General features: G+C 42.0%; 1 protein-coding gene and 1 long non-coding RNA gene across 2 annotated transcripts in view; one reads left to right on the forward strand and one right to left on the reverse strand.

Moving 5' to 3' along the window:
- The window catches only part of BEND5 (BEN domain containing 5), a 1,022,542-nt gene that overhangs the window by 397,504 nt on the left and 597,709 nt on the right, over positions 1-27,329 (forward strand). The window lies entirely within an intron of this gene.
- On the reverse strand, positions 7,234-10,699 carry LOC136649299 (uncharacterized). Its single transcript, XR_010794380.1, has 3 exons — positions 10,507-10,699; positions 9,223-9,372; positions 7,234-7,441 (listed from the first exon to the last, which is right to left on the reverse strand). It is a non-coding gene; the product is annotated as an uncharacterized lncRNA (long non-coding RNA).

The raw sequence follows: 27,329 nt of genomic DNA on the forward strand, positions 1-27,329 counted from the left end.
CGGCCCAAAGCGCAGTTAGGATTGCACCCTAAGTTTAATGGAGTCCCTTGATTGTGCTCCCCTGCTATCTGCATACCTATTTTAACAAGGTATCATAACCTTAATGAGCTCCATAATTTACTTCCAGGTTTGGTTTTGAAAATGCTTCCATGCCCAGAATCCAGGAAATCTGGCAACTCTAGTCAGGCAGCAAAGAATAGCTCTTCACCACTCACACATGCCTGAGATGAGCATACATATTTACATGCAGGCATGCGTTCACACAGTTCTGCTTTTGCAATGTGTTGCCTATGTGACCATTCCTGTTGCTTAAGGGCTACTCTAAGGGAGAACAAAGTGCAAAAATTTTCCCTTCCATCTGCTTTCACCTGCACCTGAGAACGTGTCCAGGCTATCACAAGACCCTCAAACCTGGCTAGGCATACTTCCCATACTTATGGGAAAGGTGGACAGCCCTCCAGGGCAACTACTCATAGAGAAGTGTGAGCCTGTGTTCTGTTATTGCTGATCGCATAATAATGGCTTTGATTGATGGAATTGATAAAACAACAATCACCACTCTGGAATGTTAGAAAAAACCATGAATCTGTTTCAATTATCATGCTTTTGAAAAAAAATGTCATCCATGGTATTAGTGTGAGTTCTATGGCTAAACTGCCATGCACTGCTTTGAAAACGTATCTCCTCGTTCTAAAAGGGACTTCTCTTCTTTCAATGCTTAGCTTGTGTCAAGAGTGGTTTGCATATAAAAAGGACCTGGGGATGAAATCCAGTTATAGAAAGCAAGGCTTTTTTGTGTGGAGTCCTTTTGTAGTGCCAACATTAAAAGGCTTGTTATAAATAAAAGTGGAATATAATTATAAATGCCCTTCTAGGGGAAAATCCTTGATTACCTTTGAATTTTTCTGCCCTTTGAAAAGGTTATATTTAACTGGTTCAGTTTCTTACTTGATGTTGCTGTTCCCAAGGGAAATCAGCCTTCCATACAAACTGTTTCAATTGGGTTACATGGCTTTACTTTGTGTCATGCATTTGTTAACTGACAGGTTATATAACACTGCAGGCTAAGTATATATTGCTTGGTATTCAGGAACTGTTGCTGTCCTGTATTTGAGGATTAACCAGAAGTGGTGATAAGAAAGGTGCAAAGAGGAAGACTTGCTTTCAAAAACATTTTTATTTTTAAATACCTTTCCAGGACCATGCCTTATGAAAATTTACTCAGGTGCTCTACTGAAGAGCATATGCAAAACTAAGGTCCCAATCCTATCCACCTTTCCAGCACCAATGCAGCTGTGCCAATGGGGCACACACTGCATCCTGCAGTGGAAGGGGGTAAGGGAATGTTTATTCAGGGTAAGGAAAGGTTTATTCTCTTACCTCGGACCTGCATTGTGGCTGCATTGGCACTGGAAAGTTGGATAGAATTGGACCCTAACAGCCCTACAGCCTACCTAATTCCCTAAGTGATGATGCAGCAACACCAGTGTAGTGCAGGGGAATTTTGGCCTCCTCTGGGCAATGGAATAGTTGTTGCTTTTCCCTAGGGAAGACCCCTGCCAGCCTGATGGTCTACCTGCAGCAGCTAGATAGCTGGTGCAACTCTGAATGAAGGCAGATCAGGCTGAGGAAGGGAGGCAGGGATTTGGTAGACACTGCTGCTGCAAAACCCACTCCGTTCCTGGGCCTGATCTGCCCTCCTCCTACCCTGTTCTGCCCCCTCCCCACCTCTCTCCTGAACCTACATATCAGTGGTGGCGGGTGTGTCTGGTCCACTGGTGCATGGACCTGGATGGACTTGGATGCTTGCATGCAGGATGCAAGGCTGCCTGCTCTGGTGTGTTGCATTTGCAACTGCCAGAAAGTGTGTTATGCTGCCAGAACGCTTGTTCCAGAACCATAATAAACTGTTAGGATTAGGCCATAAGAACTTGTGGAAATTAGAGATATGGTTTGTCCAATATACCAGGGGTCTCCAAACCTTTTGGCCAGAGACCAGATATTCGCATCAAATATCTGGCATGGTGTTGAGGTCTGGAAAAAAAAAATTTAAATATAAAATTTATATAAATAAATTAGAGATGGAACTTAGATGAGTGAATAAATGAATTAATGGGCTCATTCATTCAACCTCTCTGGCCTTTGAACACTCTTCAGATGCAACCAGAGCATAGTTTCAGTCATGTTTGGCCAAGTGGGCCAGAGGCTTTCAGGGGACAAGAGGCTGGCTGCGGGCCAGATAGAGGCTTGCTGCAGGCTGCATCTGGCCCCAGGGCCGGGGTTTGGAGACCCCTGCAATTTACCACTTGTGTCAACTAAACTTCATCCAGTGCATTTATACAGTGGTTTCAATCTGAAATCAGATTTCCTTTACTTTTCACATTTATAGAAATCATAGAATCTCTGTGGAATGCAGGAACTGACTTCCTATCTTATTAGTTTAAGTTGCCTATAGGGATTGCTGAGCTAGTAGAATTCCTCATAAAATAAAAGGGTAAGAAGCACTTTCCCTTGTCAAGTTACAAAATCATGTGTTCAGCCCAGGGTTTTCCATGTTTTGCCATGAAGTATTAGAACCCACAGGAGTTTGGTCCTTAGAGAGGAAAAACAAGCAGGAAAAGCTACATGTCTATCTAGTGGCACACTCACTGTAGCATAGCTGTGATAAGATGAAAAGATATAACAAAACATTTAGATAGAGGACTTGCACAGTCAAGGAGACACCTTAACCTCTTGTCTCTTTCATTTCTCTTGTATGTTGAATACAGATTCCAAAGGTGATTTCTGGATTCTGTAATAGAAATTATGTACAAACCAGAGAATACTCTTCATGAAAAAAAAGAAGATGGGGAATCTTTGTATGTGTGTGTAAATGGAAAATGCTTCATATATATATATTTTTCTTCTCCATTAGTGATAGGCCTTAGAAATTGCAATACCAACTGTGCCTGTTTTAGGATAACTTGAAAAAGACTGAAAATGATTGCTTGACAAAGCAGCTGCCTTGGTGGTCACTGCTGCTGAAAGGGTCCTTGTTGCATTACGTTCACTGATGGGAGGAAGCCTGAAGTGTATAGATAGCAAAATGTTAACAGTCATGCCCATACAGGTTTGCTTTGAGCTGGAAATGATAGACAAGAAATGGAAAGGGCAAACACACATACCTTCTCCTTCTCATTCCTTTTCACAACCAAGCACTCTAGAATAGTGGTCTAGTTGTGGTAGGAGTCTTGTGGAAGAAGGGCTTGTGCAATGCACTAGAGGTTCTCATTGATATCCAGACTCCTGCAGTGATGTGGTTCTGGAACTATATTTTTTACAGGCCTGAATCTTTTATGATTTGCTGCTCTATGCTCTTTTTACCTGACTGCTTTTTGTCTGACTGCGTTTTTTATGATATGTGTTAATATGCTTTTATCTGTTTTAAATTATGTTTTTAATCTGTTTTAACCTGTTCTAAGCTGCCTTGAGTCCCTTCGGGGAGAAAGGCAGGGTAATAATAATAATAATAATAATAATAATAATAATAATAATAATAATAATAATAATATTATAGTATAATAATAGTATAATAATAATATAATTATTATTATTATAGTAGTTCTCTGGAAGTCTTTCACAGAGTACCAAACAAATTACATGATTGAAAAGAGATTAATTGCACAATCTTAACTTGCGCTGGAACAGGCAGGCCAGCGGGCCTGCGCTGTATCCAGCACAAGTTTGAGGCTGGCTGAGGTTCAGCCCAAGGCAAGGGAAAATAAGTCCCCTTACCCCAGGTAGAACCGCAGCAGTCCCAATGGGTCTACTCAAATCTGCACCACCTAAATCGGTAGTGCAAATCGAGCAGCCCAGAGCTCCCTGGAAACAGGGATGGATCCGGCATAAGTGCCTGATCCTGGCCCCACCTCCCATTCCCCACCCACTCACATAGTGTTCGTAGGATTGGGACCATTATGGTGGTATTGCATTCCTTGTAGTCTGCCCTTCACAGTAGACTGGGGCACATTTATCTACTCATGAGTAAACACATACATGTTGCTCAGTTTTCACTTTCCATAGGGCTCAATACATTTTCCTTGTTAGCTATCAGCTTATCAGTTTCAGTTCCATGACCCCCACCCCCAAACAATCAGGTCACGACCACTGCTGGGTCCCAACCCACAGTTTCGGACACACTGGTCTAAAATCATTTCAGCTGAACTGCTGCTATCTTGAAATCTCTGATGCATCTTTGATTCAGTCCTTTACAATGCATCAGAAATGGCATCTTTGCATAGATTACACCTAAAATTGTTATTGACAAAGGAGTCTCTTCAGTTGTGAAAAAACTGAAACCTGCTTTTAGTTTAGACAAATGTTCCCTAGTTTTTTGTAATTTGCAGTTATTATAATCAATAACTGTGTAATGGCAGTCCCCCAACTTCCATGTTTCCTGCAGATCTTCTTTATCTATAAAAACACTTTGTGATCTATTTGTGAAGTGCCCTGAAGGTCTGCAGCAGCATCCATCATCCTTCCAACCGCCATTCATACCATGAACTTCCATTCTAACCACCAGAATATTTATTGTACAGTCTCCGCTGACAATATCATGCCCACCTAATGTTAAGCACTTGTCTTGCTGTTTTATTCTGCTATCAAAGGAAGAAATTGTATATGCTAGAAGAGAAACATTGTCTCCTCATTTTTCTCCTCCATACCTTACCTTTTGTTCTAGGTCATTATCATCGTTATCTTTAGAAAGAGGCAATATCTATTCAGTATGTCTGTAACAGAGGGTAACTTTTAAAATGCTACTGTCATCTTTCATTACCCCATACAGTCATAGCCAGAACAGTTATTAACTTGGGGTTCAGTTTCTCCAACAGGGTTCAGTTCTTCTCAACCCTCATTAATTCTTCAGCTGTTATTAACACAATTGACTTAGAAATGTACAGTTAGCACTATAAACTCTGTGTCTTTATGACTAGTTCTGCTCTTTGTTTATTGGGGTGGACATATGCTAAATGTATGCTGCAAACTGAAGGCATTTACACAATTTGTGCTTACGACAGAAATAAAATACTTACTAGGACAAAACTTACAAGTTATTTGCTAGAGTATGCTAAATAATGAGGCTTGGGGTACAATCCTAACCTGCACCAGTACAGCCAGACTGCAGTGGCCTGTGCTGTATCCAGTGCAGGTTAGGAAGCTGCTGGGTGTCACCTTGGACTAAGGCAGTGGTTCTCAAACTTTTCTGCACTCTGAGGCTGCAATCCTAACCACACTTACCTGAGAGTAAACCCCATTGAACAAAATAGGACTTACTTCTGAGTAGACCTGGTTAGGATTGTGCCCTGAGTTTATTAGCAGCAAACCTGGCAGAGTTTTGGAAAGGGAGGGGGGAAGTGATGAATCTCCTGGGGGAGGGGAAGTCTTTGTTTTGTGTGTATCTGCTAATTGCAAACTGAGACCCAGAGACTGTTTGGCTGGAATCCTAATCCCACTTTCCTGGGAGTCCCATTGAACACAATGGATAGACCTAGCTAGGACTTCTGAGTACTTCTACTTCTGAGTAGACCTAGCTAGGACTGTGCCTTTTGTCTTACAATAGCAGCCAACAGAGTACACCCCCTCCCCCCATTCAAAAGGAGGCAGGAGGAAAAAGGGGAATGGCTAAAAAGGAATGGGGATTTTTATTTTTAATCAATTTTTGGAGACAAAACCATCAAGAGTGACTTTTTTTCTTTTTTGAAGGGGGGAAGAGAACAGTGAAGATCCTGGGTTAAGCTGACACAGACCCCAAGCCTAGGTAGGTCTACTCAGAAGTAAGTCCCATTTGAGTCAATGGGGCTTACTCCCAGGAAAGTGTGGAAAGGAGTGCAGCCACATATAGCGAGATTACAACTCAACCCAAAGTAGACAGGGGCTGCTCACACACATACACCCAGCATGCAGATGCCACCCATGTTCCCCCAGGCAAAACGGAGGGATGCAGACTGGGTCATTTGGACATCTCCCACTAGGAGCAGAGGAAAGCGCTACACTGCCTGTACAGGGTACTTACTCTTCCCTCCCAGTTTGAAGCCTGCCAGGCGTGCCCCTGTGAGATGATGAGATGCAGCACCTCCGCACTCTTCTCTCCTCCAGCCTTGACCAATCCCAGGATGCCCAGGGCGAGGGGCACACTGGGAAATGTAGTCCTTGGGGTGAGGTTGCACATGGAGAGAGCTCCATGATGAGATGTGGCACCTCTGCCTGCCCAACCAGCCTTCTCTCCCACCTCCCCCCACCTCACCTCACACTGCCCCACCCACCTCACCTCACACTGCCCCACCCACTTTGTTCTCAGCCTTGGAAAAGCAGCAAGTCAGGAGGCAGCCAGTGCAGCTGAGCAGAGCAGAGCTCAGCAGCAGAGCAGCTGCCGGCCACCTCTCCCCCCACACTAGCCATGCCTCACTAGGGAGGCAGGACACACAGATTGAATACCTCAGGGCTAAGGGGTTATTTTTCCTTAGCCCATGTACAGTAACACTTCAGCCTGCCCTTTGGGGCTACTCGGATCTGCACCTGCTATTTAGCTGACAAAAGTCAGAGCAGCCTATGTAAGGCTGCCCAGGCCGGGAATTAGGATAAGGCATGCACCGCCATCACCCATCCCACCTTCCCACCATTCTATCTCATCCCCTGTACCACCCAGTGCAAACTTATTTTCTCTAGCCAGCGCAGGGGCTGGATTTGGCCCTGGCAAGACTGTATGGACCTCCTTGCTGGCCCAGCCAAGTAATGAGTCTGTGCAAATGTGTCTTATGGCACATTTGTGACACTTGGGAGCTGGCACAGGGGGCCTACACTGGCTCAAGTGTCAGTTTGTATCAGGCTTGCCCTCCCAGATAGGCATGCTTAGGATTGCAACCTAAGCATGTTGCTTAAACTCGAGTCTGGGTGAATTTTGTATCAGATTAGTTCCCATTCTTCAGTGTGGAAAGTTATGGAGATGGCTTAGTATGGAGTTGCATGTGCTGCAAAATAGAAAACGTAAATATTTTGGAGAACTGGAGTCCTGTAGTACAAGGAAGACATGATCTTGTCTTTGTGGTATAAAGGGGGAGCTGAGCTTTAACCTCCAGAAGCTCTTGCCATGGTTTCCATTAGTTTCCAAGCCTTTCCATAGGTTCTGCTCCTGACCAGTTTACATCCAGGACCTTGCAGGTAGGTGCAAAGCAAAATAACAGGAAAAACTAATCCTTCAGGACAGGGAAACATTTGTTTATTTATTTTGCTGTGTAAATCACTTTGTGAACTCGTTGTTGAAAAGTGGTTCAGATTTGTAGTAGTAGTAGTTGGTCTTCGTACTAAAAAGAACCAAAGCCTTATGGGGTCTTGCCATGGGAGTAGCATTTCCAGCTAGAGTGCCATGAAGCTTCTTGTTGTGATGTATAGTTGTCATGATGCCCTGGGAGGAAAGGATGCTTTTAGACATCATGCACATCTGAGGGGAAGATCTGCAGGGCATCTGCTGTGTTGAAGTGAGCCCTCTTTCCCAAAGACTCCCCCCCTTTTTTACCTTGAGGAACGTGAGGGGACTGGAAGAGAGGACTGGGTAATGGCAGAAGTAGTGTGCCAATCCCAGTCTCAAAATGGTGGCAGATGTCTGCATGTTAGGCTTCCTCCAGATAAAGCCCCACAACATCCCTATTCTTAGAAAACAGCAGCTCGGTAAGGGACTAGGATCTAGAATCTGGAGTCACTGGGTCTGCTTGGATCAGTTGTAGCATTTCATCAGGTGAACAGACATTACAGATTTGATTACCTATGGAACCAAAGTCAATTTAACTTGAATGCTGACTCCTGAATTCCAAACCAAGATGTAAGTGGATGCAAAAATATATAAAACCCAATCACTATCTTCCCCGTCAATGATATGCTTTCAGTAAAATTAGCAAGGCTTTATATGACCTTCTAAGTGCCTCTGCTGGATGTGTTTGTCTTCATAACAGTTTCTTTTCATACAGAAAGGACCCAAGGGGCTGTGGACTGTGCAGCCCTAGGACCCTAGACTGTGAGAAATCCCACCTTCCTTTTTGACACCTCCTTTCCTTGGATTTTCTCATGTAGAAATACATTGTTTTCTTTATCTGGAGGGTGACAGTGAATGTGGATTTGTCATATTCTTTTGTTCCGGGCTTTACATTGTTTCACTTCATTTGGCAACAAGACTGCTTCTGAAATAGGATTATTGACCCTTGCCATTGATCACACTGCATTTGTTAGGGAAAGCTGGTGTTTGCACGAGAACATGTACATGAAGATGGTACTACTATCAAAATGTGATCCTCCATCAGTAAAATAATACGCTTTGGTATATAAATAAATATCTAAGAGATCTTTTTTTTTCCCGAGAGTCTTTTAGTCCATCAACCAAATGAAATGAAAAATGGCTGCACTTGAGTGAAATTTCCCTTGGGAGAGTAAATTATAGACAATCTCTAAGGACACTCCCAAATGAAAGTGGATTGATGCTCATCCAACCTCTTACGCTCTGTGTTTGTCCCATAAGTAAGCACCCCTTCAATGAAACTTACAGTCTTCTTGTGAAATCGAATCTATCTCCTCATTGTTTCACAATTGATTGTGATCCTGAAATTTTTTAACTTGATAAAATTTTGCACTAGCTTCATTTGTTCTGGCCAAGCAGTATCCAATATTGAATGTATTTGAAATGTGTTTGAAATGTCCACACTTCAAGACTGATAGCTCATGTCAGTATACAGTGTATAGGATTTTCTTCATTCCTATTTTTATCTGCTTTGATGATTGTGGATAAAAAAGTGATGAAAACATCTGAGAATTCTGTTTTATAAGGCATGCACAAGTCCTTGATTAATTAGAAGGCATACACTTTGAATTTTGTGCAATCACATTGTTATTTCCATCAGTAATCTAGAAGTCTTTTAAAAAAACAAACCTTAAAGCCTTTTTTGCTTCTTGTGTTTGTGTGCATTTTAAATATTGATTGGTGATGGCAGCCTTTACATGGATTAATTCTAGGGGGCATGGAGACTATAGAATTCAGCTAGCACCCAACGTATGAATGAAATGGAATCTGCAAATACAGTGTGGCAGATATTTACATCAATTTGCCTAAAAACACTTTATCTAGTAGTTTAATTTTTTTGAATAACACAATACACAATGCAAAAATCACATGACAGTACATTAGGCTATGATACTTGCCTGCCCCTGAGCACAGCCTCCATTAAATTCTGAACTCTTGTTCTTTCTTGTTTCCTTTTATGTTTACACTGTCACTTTGGGTTCATTCTGTCACTTTGAATCCCACAGACCATTTTTTTTTTAAGATTGTGATCCTTTTGGCATCAGGTCCTGTAGCATGTAGAAAAAATATTTTAAGCCACTCTGAGCCCCTGGGATTGTGCAGGATATAAATTTAAATAACAATAATAATAATGCAATCCACACCTACATTCTTATAACACAAGAACAAGCAAAGATATGAATGCTGCAGTAACCCATCACAGCTATCACACTTTTAAAAACACTTTTAATAGACATCTGGCAGTTGTGATTGGTTCTTCCTATTCTTACTGCAGCACCATTCAAAATGACATTAGATAGCCTCAAAACCTCCTTGGGGTTGCATTCCAAAGAGGGAACAAACGCATTCTGCACAGCTTAGTAGGTAGGAAGTGATGTGCTGTCTGCTCTGCCACTCACCTGTTCTTCACTTGTAGGCCATTCATATCTCATTATATAGAGTTGGTCGGCTTATGTGGTTTGCTTAAAATGTAGTATTGGTGAACGAGCCTCCGTGAAATTCCCTTATTAGCTATGCAAATCAAAATACTGGAAACATAAATAATGCCTTCCAGATCTGTGCTGTCATACAGTTTATGTGGTTTAATACCTGACTCCCTGTAAATGATTGATGGGATCTTGTGGGGAATGCATCCTGAGCCTCAGTCAAGAGGAAACAAGGAAAATATCATGTGTCTGTGACTCACATTATGGAAAAGCTAGAAGAATGCCAGTTAAAAAAAAGATAGGAAAAGATTATTATCCAGTCTTCAAGCATACCCATGGGGGTGAGGGAGTGGGAAGGAAAGCTGAAGACTTTCTAGATCCTCTAGTGCATCATGCTAGTGACATCTCACCAGGAATGCTGTTTTTGTTCCTGCTTGCCAAGACAGCTTTTCCTCTAGAGTGCCCTGCCAGTGCTGAATTTTGGCCTTTCTCCAAAATAATGGAGGCAGAGTGGCAATTCCATGGCACTAGCTGATGTACCTGCAGAGCCCAAGCTGGCAGCAGTAAGAACAGCCTCCTAGTTCTTACTCCTAGTCAGAGATGCAATCAACCTGGAAAGCGGTTAGTGGGAGGCTTGCTTTTGTTTTCAGGCAGTGATGAGCAGGGCAGGGCTCTGAAGCAAGCCTAAGAATCAGGAGGTTTATTTTCCCCCCACCCCATTTATCCTATGCTTGAATATTTTCATTGTCTTCTTACCTTTTACTAGGCAGATTCAAGCACTTTGATTTTTCTCTTCAGGTCTTTCCATAAGCTTCTTCTAGGCAAATTGCTATTAGCCCTTGAGGCATGGTAGTAGGCCATTAGTATGACAAGTTTTTCTCAAGGACTTTCTCCTGCTTGGAAATCGCTACCTGATAAACCTTATCAGAGTGTGCTCGCTCTCTCTCGCTCTCTCTCCCCGCCCCAACATGTCTGCTTAGAGCTCTCCTTATATGGGTATTTGGCTGGTGACTGATTCATTTCAGTAAACTCTTTGAAGCTGCTCATGCAGAGTTCTGCAGACACATTAATGCACTGACTGTGAAAGCTGCTGACTGTTCTGGTCCTCCAGTATAAAGATGCAGTCAAAACACCATTACACTCTGTCTGATTTGGAACAAACTCAGGTCAGCTGCAGTTTGGAAAAACAGTTTTGCTGAACACTTGGGGGATCTCTGTATTCAAGTCTTCTGTTGATTTGTCTGCCATCATTACCTCTGATAATTTTTCAGTCATCTGGCCGTGCTCCCCTTGTGGGCGTGTTTGATAATGGGGCCATTAGAAGCTTAGAAGTTTTCCTTAACCATCAAGGGCCAAAGTACACTACACATTCCACTAAATCCCCTACTTAAGTACAGGTTAGGTTCTGGGGTCTGTACTTAAATTGAAACATCCATTTCTTGCTGACCCAGCACTGCCATGCCTGTGTGAAAGCACCATTGAAGGGCTTACTGAAGTGCCAGCTCAGGTGTCCATAACTCAGGGAACCAGTGTACAAGGAATATATAACATATGCTGAGATGTTTTGTTTTGTTTTTTTTTAATCCAGGCATTTATATCCCACCATTCTTCTTCAGAAGAGCCCCCCCCCCCCCCACTTTAGAATACTGGAAAAAAATGCAATACAATAATATATGGCTTAGGCCAAGGTATCTGAAAAACTCCCCCCCCCCAATAGGAGATGGCTTGCCCCTTGAGATCATTTGGAGAGGCCTTTCCGTTGATGCTGTCATTGGTCGAAGTTTGGTGGTGATAAAGGGCACGGCCTTCTCCATAGTGGCACTGCAGTTGTGGAGTTCCCTCCCTCTTGAATTGAGATCTGCCCCCTCCCTGTCTGTGTTCTTATTATGGAACTTGAAGACCCTATTGTTCCCTTTTGCCTGCTATATTATGAACATCCTGAGTTTGACTTTTGTTTTTATTGTTGTTCTGCTATTTGTCTTCATTATTGTTTCTGTATTGTATATTGTAATCAAAATATTTGATTTTATATTTTAATATTGCAGTTTATATGCTTCTAACAGCCTTGGGTATCTCTTTTTTAGAGGGGAAAGCAGTTTTTAAATAAACAAATCATATTTAAAAAATCCATGTTTATAAAACAAATCAGTAATCCCTAAACATCCCAACTTTTTTAAAAAAGGCAGATATTAAAAGCAGGAGAAAAAACTGCAAGTGGAATGTTAAGAAATGAAAACACACTCGATCACAATATGCATTCCTCATAAAGCGTGGTTTGGCCCTAAGTGGTCTCCACTCTTTTCCAGTTGGCATGTGAAGATTCCTAATGGTTTTCTAATTTAGAGTGGATACCCCCCCTTCAAATCTTGGTACTAGAAATATACATCTGCATCAGGTTCTCATTAAAAAATACACAAGAGTGAAATGAAGTATGAGCTTTTCATAAAAGATTTCCACGTAGTTTACTACACAATAGGAATATATATGCCATGATACACAGGCTGCTTAAGAAAGATACACAGGCATGACAGATCAGGAAAGCCTTTCAAACCCCAGCTCAAAAGGGTTCCTGAATCAGTGTTATTGGCCACAGGCCATTAATAGTATTTTCCCCCCCTCTCGTGCCTTTCCAAGAATGCTGCTATAAACTTCCTGGTGTGTTCTTCATATTTGGGACACATTATTTCCTTCTTTCAGTCAAGCAATTTTTGTCCATGCCTCCAAGACACATTTTAAATTTTAAATCCAGCTTTTATAGAAGGGGTCTAATTAGACTTTAGCTCTTCATAGTCACAGGTAGCTTCTCTTCTTACTCATTTGGATTATTTATATGTATGTCGCTGTGGTAAAATTAAAGGGTTCAGTGGATCTACTTTTTTGTCTTGCTACATAATGCAGCTGACCTCAACATAACTTGTTCAGAAATTCAACCCCACAAAAATGGTCTGTTAATACAGAGCAAAATCATTCCCACCAAAATTCAGGAAATTTAGACTTCAGGCAATCAAACTGTTAATAGTTATATCACACTATCTTATGTGTGATAGAAAAAGTGCAAACATATACAGGCGGGGCCTTGGTATCCTTGGGGGAAATGTTCTCAGACCCCCCATGGATACCAAAATTGTGGATAAGGAAATCTGCAATCTTCAGCCTCTTTAACCTCTCTGAAGCCTCCCTGGGTCTCAGAATGCCTTAAAAGGCATAAAAATGTCAGGTCCATGGATCCACATATCCAAGCCAGATCCACTGATGTAAAATCCTTGGATAAACAGGCCCCACCTGTACTGGCAATGCAGATCTGTTCAGAAGTAAGCCCCACTGAGTTTAGAGGGACTTACTCCCAGGAAAATATGTATAGAATTGTAGCCTTAGCTGAAGTGAGGCAGGTATTTGGAAACTCTGGAATCCATAGTGAGAACCCAGTGAATGGGCTGGTATAGGGTGGATTTAACTTTGGAAACAATACCCAGCATTCTTTGTTATTCATACAGAGTGTTGTGGGCAGGGAGAGAATGTATAACCAATTCATCTTAGTATTTTCTAAATCCTGGTCCCCGTCTACCTGGAGGGTTGGCCACTTTATTTACGAGCAAGTTTCCACCTTTAAATATCTTGGCCTACTCTTTCATTATCGACTAACCTGGGCAGGTCATAGGAATTTAGCGATTGCCACCTCGCATCATCACTTCAAGGCGATTACTCGGTTTCACTATAGCACCGGTAATCAATTTGTGCCTGCTGCTCTCCAGATCTTTAGAGCTAAGATTGTGGCCCAACTATTGTATGGCATACCCATATGGGTTACTGCAGCCAACAGCTCTTTGGATCGAGTTGCGGCTGTCTTTTTTAGGAGGATTCTTGGAGTCCCAAACTCCATCCGACTAGCAACGCTGACTCTTGAACTGGGAGTTCATCTCCCTTCAACCATAGCTTGGGCTATTACATTCAAATTCTGGCTCCGACTCCATTTGTCCCTTCCATCTGACTCCCTCCTTAATGATCTGTTAAGAGACCCTTTTTTGTCTAGCTGGTTTTTAAAAATTGATTCCAAATTGAATTCTCTAGATCTTACTTTGGAATCTTTAGTGGGCCTTGATGTCAACAGTGCCTATAAGTTAATTCAAACTAGGCTCTGGGAAGCTGAATTTTCCTCTCTTTTTGCTGATCTTAACCCACTTTGTTCCCCTCTTTCTTTTGGTTTTTGTCCTTTACCAGGTCAGCTTTCCAAATATTTCGTTACCCTAACTAACCCCTCTCTTAGAAGGGCTTTTATGCTCGCGCGTTTCAATATTTTTCCTTCTTCGTATCATCTTGGTAGATTTTCCCGCATCCCTCGGAACTGCAGGTTATGCTCTTTCTGTCACCTTGAATCGGACACACTAGAGCATATTTTGATTCATTGCCCAGCGCACTGTTCACTTCGGAAGTTGTATTTGGACCCTTTTCTACAGCATCCTATTAGGCCATTTATTGATCCCCTTTTTGTTTTGTTAGGTGACAACCAGGCTAACATTACTATAGCAGTTGCTAGTTTTTTTTATCTCAAATTACCAAAATATCTCTTGCCTGATTGTTGTATTTTCGTTTATATGCCAATAAAGGTATTATTGATTGATTGATATAACCAATTCAGCAGAGATGGGAGGAACTAGATTTTGATGCTATTTGAGCACATCTAAGAGCAAGCAGACTGCCAAGGGGTGGTGTGGCAGGCTAATAGTCTTCCTCATATGCACTTTCAAAATACAGTTCAAAAAATATGATGTCATAAGCAACCCTTAATGACTAGACCAACCAACAATCCTAACAAACTTTTCAGCATCAAGGTAAGGGCAACTCAGCTCCAAGGTAAGGAAGCAAACATTCCCCTATCTTGAGGAGGCCTCCACGACTGCCACTCAACTGCAGGATGCAGCACATGCCCCATTGGCACAGCTATGTCAGTGCTGGAAAATTGTTTAGAATATTGGCCTTAAAGAGAGAAATTGGTTAATTTTCAGTACTCCTTACTTAGCCTTTAGGACTGTGTTCCAATCCAAGTTTCCAGGAAACTTAAAAAAGTCCGCTTATCAGAACAGAAAATGTTGATCCTAAGTTTATGCCATGTTTGCCCTGTATATCATGTATTCCTGTTAGATTTTCTTTCATCCCTTCAGGTGTATTGCTATTGATTGAATAAGCATTAAGACAATCTTAGTCTGCCTTGTGACATGTATCTGATCACTCCAGAGCTCCTGTCAATAATACAGGAGGCATTATTTGCATTCATAGCCTTGTTCCCTCTTAATATTTGTGTCATGTTCTTGTTCCCCACTTCCTTTTTCTTTTTATCACCTTGAATATTATGCTCCATGTAACTTCCAGTCCATGGTCAAACTTATCATGAAGCTACATGAAGCTGTTGCTTCAGGCAAAAGATTCCAACACAAGGAGCCATTTTCCTGACTTTAATCTAGTGACAGGAGCTCTGTTCTTTTTTTAAAAATGTGGATACTTAGCCATATTGTTACCTCCTTTTCAGGAAGGAACAGACACAATATACTTTATTAAAGAAATATGCGCGGTGGCCCTCTGTGCAATTTCTTTACCTCAGTATGGCCCTTCCGTCAAAAAGTTTGACCACCACTCTTCTATGTACTATGCTGCACTGAAAGGAGATGCCAAAGACTAAATCAACGTGGAAGCACTGCCATCTAATCCCAGATGTGGGGGGAGGCTACTTGTGATTGCTCGGTAGTGAGCTAAAGGTGCTCTGCACATGCTCAGAAATATTATGCTCCTCTATTGTTATCTTATGTGCTCCAGACCTAAACCAGGAACAGCCCTGGCGAGCCTGCTTTTGTATTGCACATTGCACATGTTGTATTCTTATTAAATAGGTAACTAGACTATTTGTGTAGCTCTTAGATAGGGAGACATGCAAGAGCAAGTCAGCAATTTATAAATAAGGCATAGTATTCTCCTCAATATAACTGTTTCCGAAAGGGACTGCAGAAAAGACACCACCACTGGGGACAGTGGTATAACACATATTTGTCTTGCTGTTTGTTTTTGCCTAAAGGATCCAAGTTCAAATTGTGATTGGTGATCAATTAAATGATGGAGGATTTATATCCAACTGCTCTCCCCAATCTGAACCCAAATGTTTTGCTTCAGGGTATGCTTGGCATGCATAGCAAATCAATGGTTAAAAAGAAGAAGATCAATTTTAATTAAGTGCTATGCCAATGGTGTGCCAGTAGTATTAAACATTCATTGTCATAGGATAATAGTTCCCTGCTGTTGCATAAAAGCTTGGGGGGAAAACTGTGACATTTATGAAATGGAAATGTGGAAGCACAACAAAAAAAATCATATTTTAAAGGTAGAGAAATTGATCATTTGGCATTGCTCTAATAAAATAGTGTAATTGTACTGGTACTGATTAAACTAAGGGCTGATTCATATGACAGTTTGAGTTGTGGTAACTGCTTGAGATTCATGCATGTGTCAGTTCCCTACCAGTAGATTGCTAGACATGTACAGCTACTGATATATGCAAGATGTGCAGGAGACTCATATGCATGTTTTATTCAGAAGAAAGTCCAGCTCTGCTGAATGGAGCTTATTCTCAGGTAAGTGTATGTAAGATTGCAGCCAACACGTTCTGCATGCCACCACAAGTAAATGTAGGTTTGCAGGGTCATGGAAGAAGCTTAATCCTAGAGATAATGCATGCCGTTCTTCCATGGGCAGGAAGGTGAATTGAACACAAATTTCTAGTGTCTACTGCAGACCCAGAGGTTGTACAGTGTATATCATCTCTTTTATATCTTCAGATGCTTTTATGGAACAATTGTAAATGCATTGGTTGGTCCTCATTCTCTGTAGATAATGGTTTCTGTTTTCTAGACTATGGTGAGTAAAACTTGGACCTAGACATAGCAAAAATTTTCCAATTTCTTTAGTCAAAACAGGATCAGGGCCTTAAGGAATATAGGTTCATTTTGCAGTTGCTTCAAGAACAGGAAGTATTAGCCATTTCTCTGGTTGGCTGACATGATATTGTCCAAAAATTGGCAAAGAATTACTTTTATATTCCTTTAGTCAGTCATTGAGGACAAGACTATCAAATAAAATTTACTGAGATGCTCAGGAAAGGTATAGTCGTGCTCAAGATTTTCTTTAGATTTCTGGGAACATGCAGTAAGGAGTAGGTGAAACTGCTGTTCCTCATTTTTCATTATCATGTTGACTATGATACAGGTTCCCATAGACACAAGGCAATCCCATGTTGTTACAGCAGGTTGAGTTTTGCCAATATTACATGTGGTTTTCCTTGTCACAGCAAGGGGAATTTGTAGCTTGTATAATGCAGAACTGAATCATAGGCACATAGCTTTGTAGCTTCTGACACAAGTCACTGTCAAAGGCACAAGACACTGGGAAATTATGGGGAGGAGGCTGGAGGGAGGCGTTCCAGGGCGAGGGGAGGGTGGGTGGTGGGCGACCCCAGGGGCAGGCAGGAAGCGGGAGGCAGAGCTGGGACCTGGCAATTATGCTGGATTCCAACCCCCTTCCTGGGGAGTTTGAAGCAGCTTCAAGCTGCTCCACTCTCCTCTGACTTGTGCCACCTCAGGAGGTGGCGCAGGTCTGAGGAGACCCATAGGGGCCAGGGTGCCTTACCCAGAGGTAAGGGAAAAGTTTTGGGCCTCTATCCTGCACTGGATATAGCGCAAGCCGCATGGCTTGCCTGTTCCAGCGCAGGATAGGATTGCACCATTTGAGATTTATATACGTATAGAGTAACAAAGTAGAAGCGACAGGACATCTTTTATTGGCCAATCATACACTAATGAAATGTAATGCAAAGATTTGAATATCATAAGGCTTTTTATTAGGAAGAAAAACCAAAGAGTCAGTTTTATGACCAATTAAATTGTGTGAGTTAATAGAGAAAGCACTTTAAAAACAAAAATCCATTAGTTCACTGATCTTTTTTATAATGCCTCAGTGTAGTGAGGACTGGCCTGTATACAACTGTATGACTCAAGCCATTCTCTTTTCACACGAGAGAGAATATTGCTTTTAAGATAGAGCTTGCCTTCTGCAGTGTTTGTAAGCTTGTATATTAAAAACAATGTAAGTTTTTTAAAAAAAATCTGCAGTCCACGTAATCATGGGCACCTTTTTATTCAGCTGAAATGTCATTTAACTGAGTAAGGGCCCAACCTGAACTCATCTGGCACTAAGCAAGCACTGGGTGCTATAAATGTGCTGTGAAGCATGTTTACTTTGCCCAGCAGAAAGGAGCACCATCTCTGGGTTTGCGCCAGTCAGGTTTTGGGCCCAGCGCCAGCAGGAAGAAAATGCACCACTGCCAGGGGTAAGTGCAAGCACCAGGCAGCTGTGTGGCCACTGGGGGGGCAGGGGAGAGGGCAAAGCAAGGGCAGAGGTAGGGCAGGGTGGGTGAGGAAGCAGGACTGTTGGAGGTGGGATTGGTGGAACTCTGCTCCACTGGATCCTGAACTCAGTGTCAGGTTGGAAGAAAAATAGTTGGTGCAGACTTGAGAAGCCCCATTTCAGTGCTTGAACCTTTCCCCAGGGGGAAGGGATGAAAGTCCCCTTCCCCCAAGGAGACCTCTGGCTGCTTTCTGTTGCCTGCTGGATACAGTAGCAGCTACTTTGGCATCGCTGTTCCAGCAGGCGCTAGGAAGCTCAGGATTAGGCTGTAAGCTAAGAAGGGTTGTCCTCAGTCTTAACAATAAAATGGACCCAGTACAAGATACCAAATTACTAGCATTTCTGTGTTCTAGTTCCCTTGTTCTGAACATCAAAATTTCCATATTAAGCAAATTACTTGATAATCATACAGCTCAACACATGAACTGTATCATTTGTCCACCAATTGAATGTGGTTTTTGAAACACCAGGATGTAATCCTCATTTCCAACTGAAACAAAGTCCCAGGCTACAATTCAATGCACCATTACTTAAGAATAACACCCATGGAAAGCACCATTGCTACTTCTGAGTAAATAGGGTTGCAGCTATGTGTAGCTGCACTTGCTCATGCTCATTCCTTGTTGCTTGTCTCTCCACTGTGCACACTCCCAGTTATTTGTTATGTTATATGTAGACTCTCTAGCTTAACACACCAGGTACCTTAAAGAAGGATTTGATTAATGGTTCTACAGGTATGTTGTTTACAGTGCACTTACTCTGATAGTGTTTACATAAAGGTTGTGAAGAGCAGAATTAAAAAAGTTAATAAACAAAACTATAGTCAGACACTCCCCTACATTTAACCCTCAGACTTATCCGCGAGTCATAGAAAACTCCATGATTTTTTGGTTCAAAACCTGTCCTCAACTTATAATAATAATAATAATAATAATAATAATAATAATAATAATAATAATAATAATACAGGCATTTATATACCGCCTTTCTTGGTCGTCAGATTTCTCCTCAGACTTTAATTCAAGGTGGTTTACATAGGCAGGCTGTTCTAAATCCCCATAGGGATTTTTACAATTGAAGAAGGTTCTGTCTTTCAAGAACCACAACATTTCAGATGGATCTTTTATTGTCTGTTATCACTTTCTGGCCTCCAGATTCCTCCCACACAGGCTGACAAGCAGCTCCTTCATCTCTCCAAGAGCAGGTGGAATTACTCGGCTGGGCTTGTCAGCTGCTTTAAAGTCTCGCCATTCACAGTGCTGGTGGCCTCAAACTGGTGACCTTCGGATGTTATCTTCAGGCAAATGGAGGCTCAACCCTCTAGACCAGACCTCCTGCCCTGTGACCTCCAATTATCTGTGACATTGACTGATACTCGTGTATCTGTGGTAATCCCCCAGCTCAAATCTCACTTCTGTCATGAGCTCACTCGGTTGCCTGAAGTATGCTACTAGCTTCAGCCTTGTTCCATACCATTTCTGAAATAAAACAACACTGTCCTATTATGGTGAGACTAGGAGTTAGAATCTTGGGGATACTACATGATGTGGGGTTCAATAGGAGAGGGTATATGGACTTTGGTATTGACACTTGTATCTCAGGCATCTTTAAAACTGGATTGCATTAGAAATTCACAAGAGGGCATGATTTTTTCTTCCATTAAAATAATGTTTTGTGTGTGGGGTTTTTTATTTTTATTTTTTAAAGCAGAGGCAGTTACTGATCTGTTTTTAAAAAATTGCCCAAACATCCCAAAGACTGAAATCCTATCTACACTTTCCCTGGGAGTAAGCCCCATTGACTATCATTGTTAAAATATATATACATTGTAACCTATTAAAAGTACAGATCTGTAATATTTCCCCAAATGCGGTCACATACCATGGTAGCATCGTCTATTAAAAATAAAATACACATTGAAATGAAACACTGACATAAACATTGCTACTTCACCTCTGACAGCAACCTGAACTCTGATTTGTGTGTGTGTGTGTGTGTGTGTGTGTGTGTGAGAGAGAGAGAGAGAGAGAGAGAGAGAGAGAGAGAATTCATCATAGTTGTATTGTAAGAAATAAGCTTTTCTATAGGCATACCTCATATAAAACTTCTTCTCATTTCATGTGTGGTCAATTGAATTGTTTAGTTCTGGAATACTGGGTTGAACTATAAAGGAACAGGATGTGGTGATGGCGACTGGCCTGGATGCCTTTAAAAGGGGATTGGACAAGTTTCTGCAGGAAAAATCCATTACGGGGTACAAGCCATGATGTGTATGCGCAACCTCCTGATTTTAGAAATGGGTTATGTCAGAATGCCAGATGCAAGGGAGGGCACCAGGATGCAGGTCTCTTGTTATCTGGTGTGCTCCCTGGGGCATTTGGTGGGCCGCTGTGAGATACAGGAAGCTGGACTAGATGGGCCTATGGCCTGATCCAGTGGGGCTGTTCTTATGTTCTTATAAAGAAAAGTCTAAGGTTGGGCTTCATTCCATTTTTGTAAAATGTTTTACATTTAACCTCATAATAGTCAGATTACTATAGAAAGAGAGCAGTGTATCACGTTTCTCATATCTGTGCTGTCTTTCATTGACTAGATAGAACAATGGAAGGCAGGAACGGGCTTGTTCCTCACTAAATAACTGGTCAGATCACTCCCTACTCAGTGTGTCTCAGATCGACAGTTCTACAGGGCTTACAAACTTTCTTCTTTTCTTTTTAAAATAAAATCTGAGAATTAGGCACCAGATGACAGGTCTAGAATCTGGGCAATACCCAGTTGATTGAGCCATATGGCAATCAATACCATTTGGTATCTTGATCGTTAGCCTGAGGCACAATTTATTGTTCATTTGAATCTTCCCCTATCTCACATGCAAGCAAAATAGGTCCTCCCTTACGGCTTTGAAAACAGAGTGTAAATGAAACTGTTATTTATACAGCACTATAAATATGCATGGCTCTACAAAAGAAGAGCTGTCAGGTCCCTGCCCAGCAAGCCTGTGCACATTTTCGTGAGAGTGAGCCCCATTGAAGACAATGGGACTTTTTCTGAGCACAAGCATAGGACCGTGCTCACAATCTAGCAATGGACAAAATGGAGATGATGGCGGAAAAGAAGGGACAGTACAGGTATAACCTAATTATCTAAGGATTTTTCACCTGCAGTTTTATCTCAACACAATGAGAAGAGCCCTTTAAATTAAAGGAAAAAAGACAAAGGAAAATAGCCTCAATAATGGGGGAGAGGGCAGCCAGTAGATAATCCATCAATCATTCTGGGCAGGAGGTCTGGTCTAGAGGGTAGAGCCTCCATTTGCCTGAAGATTAACATCCACAAGGTCGCCAGTTCGAGGCCACCGGCACCGTGCGACCTTGAAGCAGCTGGCAAGCTGCAGCTGAGCTGTTCCATCTGCTCGGAGGATGGAGGCCAGAATGTTAAACCAGATCGGAGTGTAACAGCTCGAATGTGGTGGTTCTTGAAAGAGAGAACCTTCTTTCAATTTGTAAAAATCCCTGCGTGGATTTAATAAGCCTGCCTATGTAAACCGCCTTGAATAAAGTCTTGAATAAAGACCAAGAAAGGCGGTATATAAATACTGTATATTATTATTATATTATATATTCTCTGTCCAGGCACTTAGAACAGCCTCACTCCCAGGCAAGCGACCCCTCCCTTCCCCCTGAGCATGTGAAACAATGCAAGTCATTTTCACCTCCTCCATTCTTTCCCTGAGCTGGGCTCCTGGGAAAGGGAGGAGTTGCTGCCTCCAAGTGAAGCCTTTCTAAGTGCCTGGAGAGAGACTGGTTACCTCTGTTTACTTTACAAAAGGTCAGCAAGGCTGTTTTTAAATCACTGAGCAAATTGACATTTAAAAAAAATGGATTTGCTTTAATATGATTTTTGCCATCCATCTGAGTTCTGGGAATGGAACGCTTGTGAATAACGAGACTCAACCTGTAGTGCCAGGGTAAATGGGGAAGAATATGTAATTATTTTACATAAATTTATAAAAGGGCTGCTTTTATAAATTAAGGGCGCAATCCAAACCTGCGCTGGAACAAGCAAGCCAGGAGGCTTGCGCTGCATCCAATCCAGGTTCGTTGGCTGCAGCGGCTCAGCCAGGGACAAGGGGAAGCTCTTCCCCTTACCCCTGGGTAAGGGCTTCTTGCCCCAATGGGTCTTCTCGGACCTGCGCCACCTCTGGAGGTGGCGCAAGTCCGAGGAGAGCGGAGTGACTTGAATCTGCTCCATCCGCAGGGACGGGGGGTTGGGATCTGGCATAATTGCGGGTCCCAGTTCCATCCTGGCTCCCCGTGCACCTGCCCCGGGGCTACCCATCACCCACCCTCCCCCCACCCAGAAATGCCTCCCTCCTGCCTCCTCCATGCCTCCCCATACCTACCTTTGCTGCTTGGGTTGGCGCGGGCGCGCCACCACAAGCGGCTGCAAGGAAGCCGCCGCGGAGGCTTCTGCCAGCCTCTACGCATTGGTGCATCGAGATGCGCTGACACAACTTCCTCCCACGGAGGCACAAACGTGCTTTATGGCTTTAAGGGACTTGGGCCGGCCCAAATCCAAGTTAGGATTGCGCCCATAGTCTTTTACTGTGTGTTTTTATCTGCTAACTGATATGTATTTTTATCTCGTTTTAATTGTTTTTAATTGTTGTTTTATTTTAAATGTTTATTTGTTTTCTGTTTTGTTTTGTATTTTAATCCTGATTGTTAGCCGCCTTGGGTGCCCTTTGGGGAGAAAGGCAGAATATAAATCTAATAAGCAAATAAATAAATAAATAAATGTACTCAAGTTTAGATAAAATGAAAAACCAGCACAAGAACATTACTTCTTAGTCAGCAAATCTGCAAAACTGTCTAAATATATATATATCCCCCTTCAGAAGTGTGTTTTCTGACGTCAGATTGCAGTCACATAGTATTACCAGGGATATATATATAGAGAGAGAGAGATTCCTTGGGGCCTTGCATCACTTTAAGAAAGAGAATTAATGGGTTTTACAGTAGTCTGATTAACTTACAGGGACTGTAGTTGGCACTTGCCTGTTTGTATAGAAGACAACTATATTTCTGACATTCTGCTAAATAAGGATGGGTCATATGGAGCACAATCCTAAGGATGTCTACTGAGAAACTCTGTTGTGTTCATTGGGGCTTACTCCCAGGAAAGTGCATAAGGGATTGCAGCCCTAGTTTCTTCTATAGCCTTTTGAGAAAAATAGCCTCTATAACCTCTTCTCTAAAGTCTTTTGAGAAAAATTGCTTATCATTTGTGCACTTGTTTTTCCTCATTTTTCAAAGATCGTGTACCTGCATTAAGGCCAGAGCTGAGCCTCTGGATGGCAAGATTTTAATGGCTACCTTATAAAGCAAAACTGAATAATTTCCATGCTATTTCTTTGTCCTTGGTCTGTGTTCTATTTTAATTCCAATAAATCACAAGCTAGGAGAAGTGAAGTGAATTACAAAAATCAGCCACCACTGATAACTTGAATATCAGAGAATGAAGGTATTTTAACTTTGTTTGGTTTTCTTGCATAGTAGGCAATTTATCAAGTATGTAGCATTAATAGATAGTAGTTTTAAAATGCTTCTGATTGTTATCAATTTGGCTACAGTAGGAAAAAAAGTTTTAAATTACCAGTTATGCTCTGTGTACTTTCAATATTAAAAGATGAAACATATATCATAAAGGTAAGCCAAGGAGAAAGGTTTTTCTTTACTGTAGATATCAAGTTCCTCTATTACAGTGTTTTTCAAACTGTGGGGTGGAACCCACTAGGTGGGTTGCGAGCCAATTTCAGGTGGGTTCCCATTCAATATTTTATATCAGCGGTTTTCAAACTCTGTAGGAGAGTTTGCACTGCTGTAAGTCCTTGTGGGGGCAGGGGGAAGACTGTTTTGCGGAAGTGGAGCGCGATCGCTCCACTTTCACTTGTAATGAGCTGGGGAGCCTTGCAGGCACTTGTGCAGGGCTCCCCACACCCCCGATAGGCTGCAGCAGGGACTGGTGAGTGCATCCCAGTCCTTGCAGCCCTCCTGAGCGGTGCAATCCTGGGGATCACGTCACTGCTTCCTCCCTGCCTCCCCCATGCCCCAGCCCCTTAAGGGGGAAGAGGCCAGGGCCTTCAGGCTGGGGCGTCAAGACGCCTCAGTTTGAAAACCACTGCTTTATTTTTAATGTATTAGACTTGATGCTTCCATGGTATGTGACTGCTTTGGGGGAAATGTTACAGACCTGTACTGTTAACAAGCTACTATATATGTTCTTTTAACAATGGTAGTAAATGGGACTTACTCCTGGGTAAGTGTGGGTAGGATTGCAGCCTAGGATTGTTAAAAATTTTCCTGCTGGATGATATCACTTCCAGTCATGACATCACTTCTGCTGGGTCCTGACAGGTTATCATTCTGAAAAGTTGGTCCTGGTGCTAAATGTGTGAGAAAGAACCACTGCTTTAATTCTTTGAGTTGGGAAAGAGAGAAATGAGTGAAAAGCTGGGACTTTGGAACCTAGTCTTGTATGAACAGTGTGTGGGAATAGAAATTAGGTTTGGTATCCAAATTCAGCACTTCCCTCAAGTTTTCCTATTTTTAGTATTTTCTGAATTTGATACAATTTCTGAATTTCATACAATATGCGTATTTTGTGTCACCCAACATTTTTGACATCTAGGTGTCAGTACATCCCAGAGTTGATCCTTCACTTGTTTGAAACGGGAATTTCTGCATGTTGTAGGAGATCTTTTTCTGCTGACTCTCTGAACAGTGATGTGCTTCTCCCCAGTTGTTATTTATTATATTTTGAACACAACACTCAGAGTGACATATGTGTTAAAATGAAGTGCCACCACATCCAGTGAATAAGGAACTCAATCTCAAGCTGTGAACAAACAAGGGTCAGTTGTTGTGAGGACAAAAGGAGGGGAGAAGCTGTGTACACCGCCCTGAACTCTTTGGAGGAAGATGATATTTGGAGGAAGAAGCTCTTTGGAGGAAGATGGAGTAAAAGAAGATATATTTTTCACATATAAAAATGTGAAAAATAAATAAATAAAATTTTATTAACAAGATCTGCAATGGAACCAACCAACTCCGAACCTAACATCCAGCCACACAGTACATTCCATTGCCTCGCTCCTAAACATCTAAGCAACAAGCCCCATCCTAGCTGTAAGCTGTTGTTGCTCCCATCCCATCCTCACAATGCCACATGCTTTCTTAATGTTTGGAAGGAGACCTGTCTGAATCATCAGGTCTTCTAACCTGATAAGTGGACCAGGTGTTCCTTAGGCATATTCCTGTCCCTGACTCTAGAGGCTGGTGTGAGGACCTGCTCCCTAATCTCCTCTGAGTTGATGATTCAAGGCATTTGTGAACATATCCGCTTCCTATTCCTTCCTTACCTGTGCTGGTCCTGCAAGTTGTGATTTAATAGTGAAACCTATTTACACAAGTAACTGCCATGGTGGGCAATATTTCCAAGGTACTACAGTGCAGAGCAGGTGAACTAAAAGCCTTCCTGAAATGCCAGTGCAGATTGAAGGAGAAAATCCTTTTTCTCTTCCTAGGTGACTAGCTAATTCTACACTGCAGCTGTGAGAGAGTGTGTGGATGTTCAGCTGCACTGGGGAGATCTGGCTTTAAAAAGCCTGCATCTCATTTGCTGTACTACATGAGCTGAAGAGTGACCTGCAGCTGCTCAGCAGTGCCTCCTCCTTCTGGTTGTCGTCTACAGTACCCACCCACTGAATGGGTAATATGCATATAACTGTGTATTCCAAAGCATTCGGCCCAACCGAACTGAATATATAAGACAAAAATGTTAATAGAGCATGTAATAAATAGCGGGATATACTTCTAACATTTTACCCCAATGAACTACATAGAGACTCATGTTCTGTAGAAAGGAGCTATTAAGTGTGAGAGTAACTGAGATTCAAAGCCACAGTCATCATCACTGACATACTCTGTTGCCCTCTTTAGCTGCTATCTCACTCAGGGCACAATCCTAACCCCTTATGTCAGTGCTTTCTAGCTTTGGCATTGCAGTGCCAATGGGATGTGTGCTGCATCCTGCAGTTGGGTGGCACTCAGGGAGGCCTCCTCAAAGTAAGGGAATGTTTGTTCCTTAAACAAAGTAAGGGAATGCAGCTTACCTCAGAGCTACATTACCCTTAAGTCAGTGCTGGAAAGCACTGACATGAGGGGTTAGGATTGCGCCCTCAGTTATATAACATGATGCAACCGCCATGTTGAGAAGGTTTGAAGTTTATTTTTTGCATCTAAATTTGGCCTTTGCACAGTCCTCCACTCCCCTTTTTTTATAGAAAGCTATAACCTAGTCTATTGCCACTCCTGACAGAGAAAATCATTTGGAAGTCTTTTTTCCACATAGCAGAATATTTCAAAGCCAGCTCTTCTCCTTTCACCAGCATTTTACTGGTCATATTACACTTATGGTAATTTTAGCAAGGGGAATCCAAAACTCTTCAAACACGATAGCATATTGTGTGTATGGTATTCTGCATAACCTGGCAAATGTTAGAAAGTTCAGTAGCAATTCAGTAGCAGTAATGACATGTAACCATCTGTCATTTTGCACCTGCAGAAGACAGTGTCAGCTGTTGAAGTTCAGCAGCCCTCACTCTACCTCAATTCATTGCCAACAAATCACTCACTAACCTTGAAAAAAGTTTAACCCTTTCAATTAGGAATTAAAGCAATTAGGAGGGCTGCATGTGTTGGTTGAAAAGAAATGAATCTAGGTAAGTTTCCTTCTGTTATAAACTGTATTTGCACACTTAGTATTTGAAGAGCATACAATAACAGTATTTTGAGTAAACAATTTGAAGCGCCTGGAGCTGCAAGTGAAAATGCAGCCACTACTGTACAGCACTTAGTACACTCTCAGTATTAAATAATTATCCAATAGTGGAATAGAAATTATTCTAGGCACTGTGTGAATGTATATGCAGCAGTTTAGAGCAGTGACTTCCTGGAAAGTATAGAGCCAAGTCTTTGTTTCCATACTGTCCAATGAACTCTCGAAACAACTGATATGGGAGAAAGGGCCACTTTATTTAGCAGTTACAGCAGAAGAGGAGGCTGAGACCTGCA

This window comes from Tiliqua scincoides, chromosome 4 (genome assembly GCF_035046505.1).
Source record: "Tiliqua scincoides isolate rTilSci1 chromosome 4, rTilSci1.hap2, whole genome shotgun sequence".
Classification (NCBI taxonomy): domain Eukaryota; kingdom Metazoa; phylum Chordata; class Lepidosauria; order Squamata; family Scincidae; genus Tiliqua; species Tiliqua scincoides.